Source organism: Ranitomeya variabilis, chromosome 1 (assembly GCF_051348905.1).
Source record: "Ranitomeya variabilis isolate aRanVar5 chromosome 1, aRanVar5.hap1, whole genome shotgun sequence".
Classification (NCBI taxonomy): domain Eukaryota; kingdom Metazoa; phylum Chordata; class Amphibia; order Anura; family Dendrobatidae; genus Ranitomeya; species Ranitomeya variabilis.
This window is the reverse complement of record NC_135232.1, coordinates 208202220-208216558: the sequence shown is the minus strand read 5'-3', so window position 1 is coordinate 208216558 and position 14339 is coordinate 208202220. Positions and strand designations below refer to the sequence as shown.

Genomic DNA, 14339 nt, shown 5'->3' with positions numbered 1-14339 from the left:
CCACATGAGGCTCCATCCACACACATTACCACACGTGGCTCCGGTTACCCACATTACCACACGATGTTCCGTCCCTCCACATTACCACACGAGGCTCCGTCCCCCCACATTACCACACGAGGCTCCGTCCCCCACATTACCACACGAGGCTCCGTCCACACACATTACCACATGAGGCTCTGTCCACACACATTACCACATGAGGCACTGTTCCCCCACATTACCACATGATGCTCCGTCCCCCCACATTACCACACGATGCTCCGTCCCCACACATTACCACACGAAGCTCCGTCCCCACACATTACCACACGAGGTTCCTGAGCATGCCGAGCGTTAGCTGGCTGGAAACAGCTAGTTTAGAAATAAAGCTGAAAACATGCCCTTAACCCCTTTACCCCCGAAGGTGGTTTGCACGTTAATTACCGGGACAATTTTTAAAATTCTGACCACTGTCACTTTATGAGGTAATAACTCTGGAATGCTTAAACGGATTCCGGTGACTCTGAGATTATTTTTTCGTGACATAACGTACTTCATGATAGTCATAAAATTTCTTCGGTATCACTTGCGTTTATTCGTTAAAAAAAAGAAACGGAAATTTGAAAAATGTCACAATTCTCCAACTTTGAATTTTCATGCTCTGAAATCACAGAGTTTTGTCACACAGTATAGTTAATAAATAACATTTCCCACATGTCTACTTTACATCAGCACAATTTTGGAACCCACATTTTTTTTATTAGGAAGTTATAAGGGTTAAAAGTTGACCAGCAATTTTTAATTTTTCCAGCAAAATTTACAAAACCACTTTTATTAGGGACCACATCACATTTGAAGTCACTTTGAGGGGTCTATATGATAGAGGATACCCAAAAGTGACACCTCTAAATACTGCACCCCTCAAGGTGTTCAAAACCAGATTCAAGAAGTTTATTAACCCTTCAAGTGCTTCACAGGAATTTTGGGGAAAAAAATATTAACATTTAACTTTTTTTCACAAAAAATTGACTTCAGATCCAATTTTTTTTTATCTTGACAATGGTAACAGGAATAAATGGACTCCAAAATTTGTTGTGTAATTTCTCCTGAGCATGCCGATACCCCATATGAGAGAAAAAACACTGTTTTGGCACACAGGAGAGCTCGGAAGGGAAGGAGCGCTATTTGACTTTTTAAATGCAAAATTTGCTGGAACAATTGGGGGACACCATGTCGCGTTTGGAGAGCCTCTGATATGCCTAAACAGTGAAACACCCCCACAAGTGACACCATTTTGGAAACCATACCCCTCTTGGAACTGATCTCAAAGTGTAGTGAGCACATTGAACCCCCAGGTGTTTCACAGAAGTTTATAATGTTGAGCCATAAAAATAAAAAAAATCTAATTTTCCACACAAATATGTTTTTAGCCCCAAATATTGCATTTTCATAACCATAACAGGAGAAATTGCACCATACAATTTGTTGTGCAATTTCTCCTGAGTACGCTTATTCCCAATATGAGGGAGGAAACTACTGTTGCTGGGCACACAGCAGGGCTCAGAAGGGAAGGAGTGTCATTTGACTTTTTGAATGTAAAATTTCCAGGAATCATTATCGAACTTAATGTCCCATATGGAGAGCCCCTGATGTGCTTAAACAGAGGAAACCCCCCACAGGTGACCCTATTTTTGAAACTACACCCCTTTAGGAATGTATTTAGATGAGTGGTAAGCACCTTGAACCAAGTGCTTCACAGAAGTTTATAACGTTGAGCCGTGAAAATAATAAAATCACATTTTCCTCACAAAAATGTTGTTTTAACCAAAAGCTTTTCATTTTTCTAAGGTCTAATAGGAAATTTTTTTTACAACAAACTGAGGTCCATTTTTTCTTGAGTACGCAATACCCTACATGTAATTGGGAAATACTGTTCAGGCACACTGCAAAGCTCAGAAGGCAAGGAGTGCCCAATTTTGGGTTAGGGTTTGCAGGTGCCATGACCCACTGGAAGAGCCCATGAGGTGCCAGAACAGCAGAAACCCAAAAAGTTACCCCACTTTACAAACTACACCTCTCAATTAATTCATCTAGGCATGCAGTGATCATATTGACACCACAGGTGTGTGACAGAATGTTATACCATTGAGTAGTGAAGAAAAAAACTATACTTTTACTATACAAATTTAGTTTTAGATTTTACATTTTCACTCAAGAAGTGGGTAAAAATGGCACCAAAATTTGTTGCACAATTGCTACTGAATGTGGCAATACCCCATATGTGGCTGTACAGTACTACTTAGCCATACGGAGAGACTCGGGAGGAACGGAACAACATTTGCCTCATGGAGCGCAGATTTTCCTAAAAGAGTTGCGGAATCCATATACAGAGCCCCTAATTGCTAAAAGAGCAGAATCCTCCCTCAAGTGATCCCATTTTGGAAATTATACACCTTGGGGAATTTATCTACAGGTGTAGTGTTGATTTTGACTCCATTGGTATTTTCCAGAAACATGCAGCAATGAATGTTGCCAAGTGAAAATTGCAAACTGCCATTGTAGTGACCAGTACGCTGTAGTGACCAGTACGCTGTAGTGACCAGGTATGCCCAGCCCGTGCATCTGGAGGCATGCACCCGTAAGATAGGCAGTCTCTCATAACTTCAGATATTTTAAACATTTGGATGCTATATGTGCTTTAGGCCTCTTTCACACGTCAGTGTCTCCGGTACGTGTAGTGACAGTTTTCTCACGTACCGGAGACACTGACAAACGTAGACCCATTTAAATGAATGGGTCTATGCACATGTGCGTGTTTTCACACGGACCGTATGTCCGTGCTGAAAACACGTAGACATGTCCGTTTTTTACCGGCAGCACGGACCGCAATACGGTCAGCACACGTGCACACGGAGAACAGTGTGCACTCTCCTCCGTGTGCACGTACCGCCCGCAGGAGAGACAGCGCTACCCTAAGCGCTGTCCCCCCCGCTGTGGTGCTGAAGGCGGAATTCATCTCTTCTCCCCCGCTGGAGAGAAGAGATGAAAGATCAAGTTGTTTTTTTTAAAATAAATTTTGCATGTGCCCCCCGCCTCCCCCCTCAGTGCGCCGCCTGGCCCCTTGCCGCAGAAATACTCACCTAGCTCCCGCGATGTCTCCTCTGTCCTCTCAGCGCTGGCAGCTTCTCCTTTGTGAGCGGTCACGTGGGACAGCTCATTACAGTCAGGGAATATTCCCTGACTGTAATGAGCGGCACCACGTGACCGCTCACACATTAGAAGCTGCCAGCGCGGAGAGGACAGAGGAGACATCGCGGGAGCTAGGTGAGTATTTCTGCGGCAAGGGGCCAGGCGGCGCACTGAGGGGGGAGGCGGGGGGCACATGCAAAATTTATTTTTCACCCCCCCCCCAAAAAAAAAAGATCTTTCATCTTTCATCAGCTGGGGGAGAAGAGATGAATTCTGCCTTCAGCACCACATGCGGGGGGGACAGCGCATACTGTAGCGCTGTCTCTCCTGCACGGTACGTGTGGTCCTCAGGCGGCACACGGATGCCGCACGTGTGCCACACTGATGTGCCACTTGAGCACACGGACATACGGACATGGATATCTCCGGTACCGGTTTTTCCGGTACCGGAAATATCAGGACGTGTGAAAGAGCCCTTAGGTACACTGTGGGGCTCATAAGGGAGGTGAGCACTTGGATTTTGGAGCACAGAATTTGCTGAATTTCTTTTGAAGGTTTACGAAGCCATTTTACTTTTCCAGAGCCTTTGTACTACCAGTAACGTATATATATTTCTGTTCAGATGACAGACCTGAGTGAGTGCTTTTTTTGTGGATAGAGATGAAACTTTTATTGGGAACATTTTACATAATAATAATAACAATAATTTAATTTCTATAGCGCCAACATATTCCGCAGCACTTTACATTTTAGAAGGGACTTGTACATTACATTACAGCATAGCAATAAACACATAGATCAAAAAAAGATACCAAGAGGAATGAGGGCCCTGCTCGCAAGCTTACAATCTATAAGGAAATAGGGGAGATATGAAAGGTGGATGGTAAGAATTGCTTTCATTGTTCGGACCAGCTATAGTGTAAGAAATCGGGTGTTCATGTAATGCTGCATGAAACAGTTATCAGCCTAAATACAGTATGTAACAGTACAGACACAGAGGACTATAAAATGCATAAAGCATGTGAGAGCATGATACGAGGAACCTGATTATGGTAAAAATTTTAAATGGGCAACACAGGGAAAGTTAGGTTAATGTGTGGAGGCGGTAGGCCAGTCTGAAGAAATATTTTTTAGGGCATGCTTAAGACTGTGGGTATTGGGGATTAATCGAATTAACCTGGGTAGTGCATTCCCAAAAATTGTCGCAGCACGTGAAAAGTCTTGGAGACAGGAGTGGAGGTTCTGATTATTGAAAATGTTAACTTCAAGTCATTAGCAGAACAGATGGCATGGGTAGGGTGGTAGACTGAGACGAGGGAGGAGATGCAAGGTGGTGCTGAGCCATGGAGTGCTTTGCAGGTGAGGGTAATAAGTTTATACTGAATTCTGGAGTGGATGGGTAACCAGTGTAAAGACTGGCACAAGGTAGAGGCATCGGTGTAATAGTTGGTGAGGAATATGATCCTGGCTGCAGCATTCAAGACAGATTGGAGAGGGGAGAGTTTGGTAAGAGGGAGGCCGATTAGCAGAGAGTTACAATAGTCCAGACGAGAATGAATAAAAGAAACATTAAGAGTTTTTGCAGGGTCTAAAGTAAGAAAGGGTCAAATTCTAGAAATGTTTTTGAGGTGCAGATAACAGGAGCAAGCTAATGATCGGATGTGGGGGATGTATGAAATCTCTGAATCAAGTATGATCCCAAGACAGCAGGCATGTTGCTGGGGTGTAATGGTAGAATCACACACAGAAATGGCAATGTCGGGTATAGGTAGGTTAGTAGAGGGAGGAAACACAAGCAGTTCAGTTTTTGACAGGTTCAGTTTCAGATAGAGGGAGGACAATATGTTGGAGACAGCGGTAAGACAATCACTGGTGTTTTCTAAAAAGGCAGGCGTCATGTCATAACATTAGGGATCACATTTATCTGGTGCTCTACGCTGAGCACTTTGGAGTTTCCATCTAAATCTCTAAGTGACATGATTCAGATGAAACCCCAGTGGGATCCATTCACTATAATGAGACAGCAGAGTTACTCTGGACTCCATCTGGCCTCTGCTCAGCGGTGTCCTTCTTTTCAGAAGTGCACAAAACTGTATCTGACAGTACTTTTATGCAATCCTGAAAATCACAGGTCAGCCAGCATCCACAGTGCCTCCATCTGCCTCATTATAGGGAATCTTCCGCCAGAGGTTCCGTCTGAATCACGTATTTCAGAGATTTATATGGAAACCTCGGTGTAAGCGCTCAACGCAGAGTGCAGGATAAATGTGCACCGAGCCTTACTGCAACCTTTGGGAGGCAGAATGAAAAAATGAACAGTATGTGAAGAATTGGTTTTATTTATTTTTTATGCCGTTCCTCTTGCGGTATAAGTGATTAGGCGACTTTATTCTTCTGGTCGGTGCGATAACAGCGATACCAGATTTATATCGGATTTTTATCTTTGACAGCTATCACACACTAAAAGATGCTTTTTATTGCTATAATTAGATTTTGCATCACCATATTTTGAGAGCTACAATTTTTCCATATTTTGGCCCACAGAGTCAAGTAGGGCTTGTTTTTTGTTGGACAAGTTGACATTTTTATTTGTTCCATTTTCAGGCACATGACATTTTTTGATTGCGTTCTATTCTGATTTTTGGGAGGCAGAATGAACAAAAATCTGCAATTCAGGAAAATGTTTTTTGGGGGGTGGTTTACCTCAATCCGTGTGTGGTAAAATTTATAAGGCAGTTTTATTTTTCGGGTTAGTACGATTACAGCAATACCTCATTTATATAATTTTTTACGTTTGGCGCTTTTACACAATAAAAACTATAGAAAAATAATTATTTTTGCATCGCTTTATTCTGAGAGCTATAACTTTTTTACTTTTTTGCTGATGGAGCTGTATGGCTGCTTGCTTTTTGTAGGGCAAGAAGACATTTTCAGCGGTGCCATGTTTATTCATATTTGTCATTTTGATTGCGTTTTATTCTACTTTTGTTTGACAGTATGATGATAAAGCATTGTTTTTTGCCTTTTTTTATGGTGTTCACTAAAGGGGTTAACTAGTGGGTCAGTTTTATAAGTCAGGTCGTTGCAGACACGGTAATACTAAATATGTGTACTGTTATTTTTTTTTTTTTTTCATACAAATATTTATTTATGGATACAATATCTTTTGATTTTGTTACTATTTATTTTGTCCCACTATGGAGCTATCATTTTTTACAGGCTGATCACTTGTATATTGCATATTGTGCAGCAGCATCCCTATGCTGTATTAACTATCAGCTCTGCACTTACAGAGGAACTTGCTGATCATACACTGCTCATGATCAGCAAGTTTTCTACCTAGTTCTGATGACTTGGATGTCGCCACTTGATACATCCAATTTTCATTTTTGCGTTTTTGTTTTTTACTATTCTTCTTCAAAAAACCATAACTTTTTTTTATTTTCCAGTCAATATCAGGGCTTGTATTTTATGGAACAATTTGTACTTGTATATGACATTTTTCATTCATTCATTTTACCATACAATCGTACAATGTACTGGAAAGCAGAAAAAAATAGCAAATTGCCAAAAAAAAAATGCAATTCTGACATTGTTTTGGGATTTTATTTTTATGATGTTCATTGTATAGTAGAAATTCCCTGGCAAAATAATTCTCCAGCTCAGTAGAGTTATGGCGGGGCAAATGGTTTATTTTTTTATTATTATGTTAATGTATAAAATAAATGTGGAAATTTGTAAAAAAAAATGTATTTGCATCAGTAGAGCTGTATGAAGGCTTGTTTTTTGAGGCACAAGTCAAAATTTTTATTCATACCATTTTTGGATAGCTATGATGCTGTGATTGCTTTTTATTGTATTTTTTCACCAGAAATCTGCAATTTTGGTGTTTCTAATTTTGTTTTCCCTTACGGTGTTAACCGATCGGGGATATTTAGTTTTGTATTTTGATAGATTTTACAAACCCAGTGGTACCACAGGGGTGGGCAATTAATTTTTCTGAGGGGTTCTTCTGTTACGGAGGGCCAAACCAATGCTTTGAAATTCTGTTCAATATTAATGTTAACTCTTTCACGACATTTGACGTATATTCACGTCAAAGGCCGTGTCCCTGCCTTAGACGCACGTCTTTGGCACTGAGCCCACATCTTTCCCTGCACTTGATGGCTGATTTAATCAGCCATCAAGTGACTTTAAGGGCTCATACTCACATGCGAGAAACTCAGATGAGTCAATCACTGACAGCGGGATTTAACTTGTGCCAGCTGTAATCAGCTCACAAATACCACTCACTGGTGCCCCAGTCACATGATCGTTGGGCACCGATGGGTTGCCATGACAGCTGGGAGTCTGCAGAAGTCCCTCGTACTTGTCATAGTGAATCTCCTGTGAATGCCAGCCAGGGGCTGGCGTTTATAGGAGATCATGATTTTCTCCAAACACAGCACTGCTATGTATAGCACAGGCAACAGGATGATCAAGTCTCCTAAGGGATCTATTGAATAAAGTGAAAAGTGTGAAAAAAGGGTTTTAAAAATATGAAAAAAATAAAAAACACAAAAGTTCAAATCACCCCCCTTTTGCCCCATTGAAAATAAAACAATTGAAAAAAATAAGAAAATACACATATTTGGTACTGCTGCTTTCAGAAATGTCCGATCCATCAAAATATAAGACAATTAATCCGATAAGTGGCGTAATGAGAAAAAAAAATCCAAACAGAATTAAGTTTTTCTGGCCACAACATTGCAATAAAATGCAATGAGAGGCGATCAAAACATCATATCTACCCCAAAAGGTATCAATAAAAATGTCAGCTCAGGGCACAAAAAATAAGCCCTCACCCAGCTCCAAATTCCAAAACACGAAAATGCTACGGATCTCAAAAAATGGCGACATGACCAAAAACTTTTTTCTCAAATTTGAGATTTTTTTTTGCCATCTATACATGTTAGATATCTGCGAATCATATTGGCAGGTCAGTTTTAACATATATTGAACATGCTAAATAAAAAAAACAAAAACTACTGGGGAATTGCACTTTTTTGGCAATTTCACCATATTTCCAATACACTGTATGGTAAAATCAATGGTATCATACAAAAGTACAACTCGTCCAAGCCCTCATATGGCTATATTGATAGAAAAATAAAAAAGGTATGGCTCTAGGAAAACGGGAAAGAAAAAACGAAAGCGCAAAAATGGAAAAATCGCATGGTCATGAAGCTGTTAACATATGATTATTTCATATTAATATTAATTTTTTTATTTATTATTGAGCATAGCAAAACCACATATTTTACTACTTTTGCAAAAGTTTATAAAAACAGTAAATCATTCTGTACCTGTTATTCAGCCATTGAACCATTATCAACAGTTTCCCCAAAACATATTAAAGTCCACTCAGCTCCACACACAGTAAGATCCCCCAACAGTCTCCAACACAGTATGTGTTTCTAGCCCTTTAGCTATCGTGGTTCGCACGCTGGGCAGGAGCAGCTAAAGGACTGGATGTGGCCCTCATGCTGTTGTTTGCCTTGGTCTGACTTATACTATATGCTCCAACACAATTTTATTCCAGTATATACTATAAATCACAGTCTCTTATGAAACATAGCTGCAGGTTGGGTTTCAATGGATCACCATAAAGGCAGGCACATGGGACTGCAGCAGAACTTGACATTTAACTGGTTAACAGTAGCAGGTGGAACTCAGCAGAAGGCAGAGACAGATGATGGCTGGATAATGCAGCTATCATCTGCTGGGAATATGGGGGGCTCAGCCTCTGAGCCAGATCCATACACTGACTTCTGACTTGGACAGTTCATGTATGGCAGAAGGGCTTAAAATTAGTACAAAATCCAATTGCCACTGTTCCACTGATTCTTGAACGATTTTCTTATTCCTCTGGGCCCTTCGTTTCTAAAGTTATGTCCCCAGTAATAAATATGCAAATTTTCCCTTTCCCAAATGGACATATACCGCATAACTTCTGCCACAGTGGAGAAAAACCTAACACCCACAGTTCAATGGTATACACCCAGTTGGTTGAAGGAAAAGGTTGCATCTTTATTAACGGGCACATAAATTTACAACAGATGGGCCCAGAAAACACTGTCCCAGAATTAATGGAACAGTGACAATTGGAAGAGGAACTCAGATTAAATTAGAAAATCCAACAAAATGTATTTTTAACCATTGGCTATATTATTGGCTATATTATATCCTCCATCAGCTCAATATACTTTAATACCCTTAATTTTTTTTATCTCCCTAGTTGTTTCATAAAATCGACTATTGATATGGCTGCGCGAATACATGATTAATGATAATCTAAATTCAGGATCTTGCAGAGTTCTAAGTTGGTTCCAGGAAGTGCATCATAACCATAGATATCCCTGCTTAGCCATTAAAATATTGTGAGTTATTCATTGACTCTCATACAGGTTTCTGCTGGTAAAAGAAACATGTCAGTTTTACAGACAGAAGAAAAACATGGAAGAAATCATATTTTTAGTAACCCATTTCCCTTTTCTTAGTAGGAACACTGCACCGTGGTGTGGACCTGTAGACTAGGTAGATGTCAGACTGCAGGACAAATGCATTATATTTTTTCATGAGAGAAATCTAAATTCACATGAAAAAAGGTTAATCTTTCTAAAAAGTAATATCCATTGTGACGTCACATAATCCAAATGTCTGGGTGACATCTGCGTGGGAGCAGGAAGAAGATGGGTGGGGCTTAAACAAGGACAAATTAATCATTGTGACCTCGTGTCTCTCGTCCTTCCATCCATCAAGGTATCGGCATTTAATTCCAGGTTTACTTTATGGCACCTGCTCATATATCCAAGGTAATCAGTGATCACTGCAGCTACACTTTCCTTATCATCCCTCCCCGCCATGATGAAAGACTAATTATTTGGGGTCTAAGTCTAATGTGACATATGTATAGTTCTCATTTTCCCCTTCATGCAAATGTTTTATTTCCAGTAAAGTTCCCGCTATTGCAGACATTTTACTATCAGCTGTAATTTCAGCATCCAAAGAGCACTTGTGCCTAATACATGCAAGTTACTTGTGACATTGCTATATAATACACAGAAATGATGTTAACGCACTTCTCATAAAGCTGCCTAGGTAAACAAAAATAGGTAAAAGTCTTACTTTCATGATTCTTACGATGCGTTCACTCTGTCCAGCCATCGCTCACATTCTTTCTTCTTAGCCTTCATTTTCCATAAAATCCCCTCCTCTATCGGGCCCTTTTTACATCTGGAGTTTCTAAGTGCTAATTACTCAGTGGGAGTCCTGTGGCTGCTTTACTGCTTGTGTAACGGGGACTGTACTAGGATTAACCTTCCTTCTCTGTGCAAAGCTAGCACCCATAGCAATCTCCTCCTTCACACAAAATAAAGGGGACCGGCTACACTCACTACACTTGCAAATCCTTCTCAGGATGCACAGACTACTTTCCTGGAGCCCTCTCATCCTTTCTACTGCTCTGGGATTTTTCCCTCTCTATGAAGCTTCAAGGAATAATCACTCTATATGCAGAGTAGAAAGGGGAGAATTCCAACATTCCATATTTCCGTCCTTAAATCTTATGTATATCTGCCTACAACATCATTCTTAACTAAAGTCATACTGAAATACAAATTATGGCTAAAGTATATGATGTATATCTGCAATTTTTTTAGTCATTACAAAAGTACACATTTCTCAGATGCTACTCATTTTATCAATGTTTATACATAGTTTCAATATATTAGTTATCGACAGCTACATTGTAGCCAGGAAATGTGTATTACCCTACTTTCTATAAGATAAACTGTTCAAAACCTAAAAATTTAGAAATTAATGCTTTTAAAAGTGTCACGTTCGTGTACTTTAGCTGAAATCGTGACCCGTGTCCCAGGCTAAAGTCTAGTCTACCTTGAGTCAGCAGTTTTGGAGATCTACAAAGTGCCATGCTTGGCCAAAGCGAATGCATGACTGCCGAGGTCCACATGCTGGGAATCTGTGCAAAGAGAGTTGTTTCCAATTTAGATTCCGTGGAGGCTATGGCAGTGTTACTGTTTTCTTCTGCCATCTGTAGCCTAAAAGAGTGTGGGGTATGTAGTTATAGTAACTATTTTTTTCTCGAAATCTTGAATTTTCATCGGTTCTTTCTAATGGTAGGTGACATGGGTAATAACAGACAGTGGAATAACATACAGAAGCCTTCAGACATATATAAAATAATGGACAAAACCATAAGTCTTACCTGAAGAGAAGAGAGTCTTAGCTAGTACGTATAATGCTGAACAGTGCATTAGGTGGTGCATACTGTATAGTGATGGATAGAGCCTTAGTTGCTAAATATTATAATGAACAAAGCCTTCCATGTGTTACACATTTGTTCTGGGTATCACTCTGCTTTCTTCACCTTGGTCCTCTGCACTCTGTTATGCTCCATGTTGGGTTTTACAGGTTGCCCGGCGTGGCTCAGTGACGCCTCCTCCTAGTCCTATTTAAGGCCCATTAAGATACCCACCTGTGTTTTAGGATTGAGCTTCAAGACTTTTGTTTGGTGTGCTCCATCTTCTGTGCACCATGCTTTAACGTGCTACCATCTCTGCTGGATTCCACTGCACCCATCCTGCTGCTCCCAAAATTCCTGAGTGTGACAAATCCTTATGTGCTCATGTGCCAAGTCCTCATTTCCCATGTGCCTTCTTGCTTGCCGCACCAATGCCTGGGATCTGTGTGCCCACCCATCCCTCAGGTTTAGAGGATCCACCTCACCAGGTGAGCCTAAACTACATGGTACATGTAGTGATGGACGGAGATTTAGGTGGTAAATGTAATGATGGCCAGAGCCTTCTCTGATACAGGTAATGATGAACAGATGAACAGAGCTTTAGGCGATACTTGTATTGATGAACAGAGCTTTAGGTGATACTTGTATTGATGAACAGAGCCTTCCGTGGTGAACGTTATGATGGGCAGAGCCGTCTGTGTTACATGTAATTAAGGCTTCCGTGGTGCATGCAATGATAGATGGAGTATTCTGTGGTGCATGTAATGATTAACGGAGTATTCTGTGGTGCATGTAATGATGTACAGAGCCTTCCATGGAATGATTGATAGAGCCATAGGTGGCATATCACTAGAACTCCCAGAGAGGGGTCATTTAACATTTCTACCTTTGGAACCCAGAGACGGGTCGAATGACCTGAAGGATTTTAGCTAACATCCTCTAATCACTGTCTTTTGCTCTGTAATTAAGGCCATTACTGTCGCACCACAGGAGGTTGTTGTTTTCCATTGAGTTTAGCCATTTAGTTTCTAGTTAGTTCTATTCAGTTTATTGTATATGATAATATAAAGACTATACATATTGTATTTAGTTTAGTTTTATTTGATCAAAAAAGCACTGAAACAATTAATCATTTTTTTATATATTTTAAATAGAGAATTAGAAATTTTAGAGCAAGGTACAGCTGTGAGTAATGACCAGAAGCATTTTTGTCTAAAGGTACCTTCACACGAAGCGACGCTGCAGCGATAGCGACAACGATGTCGATCGCTGCAGCGTCGCTGTTTGGTCGCTGGAGAGCTGTCACACAGACCGCTCTCCAGCGATCAACTATGCCGAGGTCCCCTGGTAACCAGGGTAAACATCGGGTAACTAAGCGCAGGGCCGCGCTTAGTAACCCGATGTTTACCCTGGTTACCAGCGTAAAATCTAAAAAAAACAAACAGCACATACTTACATTCACGTCCCCCTGCGTCCACTTCCTGACTGACTGAGCGCCGTACAGTGAGAGCAGAGCGGTGACGTCACCGCTGTGCTGCTTTCACTTTCACTTTGCGGCGCTGAGTCAGAGGAGGAAGCAGACTGCAGGGGACGCAATGTGAGTATGTGCTGTTTGTTTTTTTTACATTTTACGCTAGTAACCAGGGTAAACATCGGGTAACTAAGCGCGGCCCTGCGCTTAGTAACCCGATGTTTACCCTGGTTACCAGTGTAAAATATCGCTGGTATCGTTGCTTTTGCTTTCAAACACAACGATACACAGCGATCGGACGACCAAATAAAGTTCTGGACTTTATTCAGCGACCAGCGACATCACAGCAGGATCCTGATCGCTGCTGCGTGTCAAACGAAACGATATCGCTAGCCAGGACGCTGCAACGTCACGGATTGCTAGCGATATCGTTATAATGTCGTTTCGTGTGAAGGTACCTTAAGGCCTCAAGCACACTAGCGAAAAAAAAATGGGCGAAAATCGCACAGGAGGACTGAAATTTCAGTGTGAAAAATATACAAAAGAACAACTGTTATTTGTTTCCATGCTTTTTATTTTTGTTATGACTCTATCATACTTCAATCCACCTGGCAGTGAGATACCTTTGACAAAGTATTACAGATTCTTGAAGAGACTCATGGGGACCCCACGGACGTAGGGGAGTTACGCATGCGCTTGTTTTGCCGGGTTCAAAGAGAGGGAGAGACGGTGACGCAGTACATGAATGCGCTACAGGAGATCCACACTGCCATTACTAGAAAAGACGGTGTAGGTATAGGCTCTACTGATATAGTGCTAAGGGACCAGTTACTGACAGGCCTGCGAGACGTGTTGCTGAAGCAGGCTTTGCGGGAGCACTTTCGGGTAAATCTGCGCATAACTTTTTCCAAAGTAGGGAGTAAAGCACGCACATGTGAGCAAGAGCAGGGGGTGGCAGTTCCAGCAGGGAAGGTCCGGAGCAGAGAAGTATCTGAGATAATGGCTACTCCACCCCAATGGGTGGAAGAGTTGCGAAAGGAGATCCAGAATATATGCAGAGTTTGCTGATTCAAAAAAGCTACCCACAGTCACCCCAAGTTCACCTGGATACAGAAGTGAGCCATTCCCCATCATGAGGCAAGAGTGCCTCGCCGAGAAGCACCCCCCACATGTTACAACTGTGGAGAACCCGGACATATAGCTCAGGGTTGCGCTCTCCAACGCCATCCATTAAACTAGGAGGCTCCGAGCCTGGGAGATGCCACTCGAAGCCTGAACAGTCAAGGAGGAATACTAGAAGTCCCACAAATCTCGTTTCTATGTGTCCTCTCATCTGGGCTGGATGGTCGTGCTGTACACTGTCTGGGTGATATGGGCTCACAGGTGACCACGATG

At 41.4% G+C, this 14339-nt stretch overlaps 1 protein-coding gene across 1 annotated transcript in view; it reads right to left on the bottom strand.

Moving 5' to 3' along the window:
* The window catches only part of NOS1 (nitric oxide synthase 1), a 560003-nt gene extending 549481 nt beyond the window's left edge, over nt 1-10522 (bottom strand). Inside the window, exon 1 of the mRNA XM_077292306.1 lies at nt 10339-10522. The gene's annotated coding sequence lies outside the window, so the exon portion shown is untranslated. The remainder of the gene's footprint in view (nt 1-10338) is intronic.
* Nucleotides 10523-14339: the final 3817 nt, after the last annotated feature.